The sequence below is a fragment of the Nematolebias whitei genome, chromosome 7 (assembly GCF_014905685.2).
Source record: "Nematolebias whitei isolate Nwh7 chromosome 7, NemWhi1, whole genome shotgun sequence".
Classification (NCBI taxonomy): domain Eukaryota; kingdom Metazoa; phylum Chordata; class Actinopteri; order Cyprinodontiformes; family Rivulidae; genus Nematolebias; species Nematolebias whitei.
This window is the reverse complement of record NC_056504.1, coordinates 6,881,582-6,883,630: the sequence shown is the minus strand read 5'-3', so window position 1 is coordinate 6,883,630 and position 2,049 is coordinate 6,881,582.

Here is a 2,049-nt window from a genome sequence, read left to right as displayed (position 1 = left end):
TCCGTCCGTCCGTCCGTCCGTCCGTCCGTCCGTCCGTCCGTCCATCCATCCATCCATCCATCCATCCATCCACCCATCCATCCATTATCTTCTGTTTGTTCTCAAGTCGGGTCTCGGGGACAGCATCTTGAGCAGGGAGGTCCAGGCATCTCTTTCCACAGCCTCCTCTTCCAGCTCTTCTGGGAGGACTCCAAGACATTCCCAGGCCAACCGAGAGACATAGTCTCTCCAGCGTGTCCTGGGTCTTCACTGGGGTCTCCTTCCTGTCGGACATGCCCAAAGAGCCTCCCTAGGGAGGCACCCAGGGAGCATCCTTACCAGACACCTGAACTACCTTAACTGGCTCCTCTCGATGTGGAGGAGCAGTGGTCTCTCCCAGATAACTGGACTTCTCACACTATCTCTAAGGGAGAGTCCAGCTACCCTGTGGAGGAAACTCATTTCAACCGCCTGTATCCGTGATCTCATACTTTCGGTCACTACCCAGAGCTCGTGACCTCTTGCCTACACAAAGCACAAAGTACATAAAACAGAGTCCATTAAGATTCAGAATAAGAAATAACAAAGGTCTATGAAACATGTTCCCTTCATTTAGGAAACCACACACTTAATCCTGTTAGAGAACAAGAAATAGAGCTTTATTTGAGTTTACAGAAACTGGAAAGTTGAAGAAATTCTCTCCCCCTGGATCAATACCTACTAAACAAATTGCTGAACTTCAATTTTCACTTTCCTTCAACAGCAGGAAAGGAGACGATACACTCCACTCCAATTTTAATCAAATTAAATCCTACGCTGTGCCGGACAAATAGCATTAGCATCAATGCAGCTCTTTGGAAACATTTACAAAATTTAAAAAAATTGGACATCACAATCAACACGAGACTGACCACGCATGAGAAATCTCCATTGACACACATCTATTCGAACTTGGAAATGCTGTAAATGAAAAGATGTGATTCTGCTCTCACACAATCAAAATGGATTAGTTAGAGATGCTGGGGTCATACTTCTGTCAGGGGCTCACTCCAGAGATGGAGATATTTCCAACTTTACACATGCGTTTACTGGGAGAACATCTGTAAACACAGGCTTGATAAAATGCTGTGAAACTAGTTTGACCAACAAAAAACAGGAAGTGACTTTAACCACTAACTTAAAATAATGTCATGAAGATAGGAGGACTTTAGGGGATGCACGCTCGATGCACATCGGAGAAATTATTTTAAAGAAAATTAAATTAATTCATTCACCAACAAGCCATCTTTCCTGCACCATGTCAGTTTGTGGTTGGTTTCCAACCACGCTGAATGGAAGTAAAGTATGTTGAACCACATCATCTTGCTGCAATGTTTATTATGTGCACTTCTTATTTAATTTGAACATTGATTGAATGAAATTGATTCCTGTTAAAATAAATATGTTCATCATGGGATGGTGCTGTTTTTTTATTTTATTTTTTGTTATCGATGCATGTGCATTTGACGCGTTTTGCGCCCTTTCTGCTCCATGATCTATTGATAAAAAAAAAAAAAAGTTTCTTTGTTATATGCATTGTTCTGCTTTTTACAGTATGGTTCTGTTAGGGTTTGCTAAGATTCTCTTGACTTGGTTCTCTTTTTTTTTATTACGTTTACCATCAAAGCTTCTGAAAGACTCTGCGTCTCCTGTCTACACTGACCCACCATGAACTTTAAGTATTTACTTAGAAAAGCTATTTTGTTTTATAATTTATTAATTTTTTTTCACCAACGGCTCAGTACATGTAAATAGAAGGTGCAATACAGAAAAAAATGTCCTTTAAAAAATATCCCAGTGTAATATATTGTCGCTTTTATTCTCCCATCATATTTGTTTATGTTGACAATTACTGTTGTTTTCATTCTGTAAGTATAAATTCTCTCTGGTTTCCTTGATTGTCCAATTCTGGTCATTTTTTTGATTTTGCCTTGATAAAATTACCTTTTGCCTCTTTATTTGTGGAATTATTACTTTTTTCTATTACTTTACTTGCCTTGGAAAGTCTTTAGATTTGCTTGAGTTAAAAAA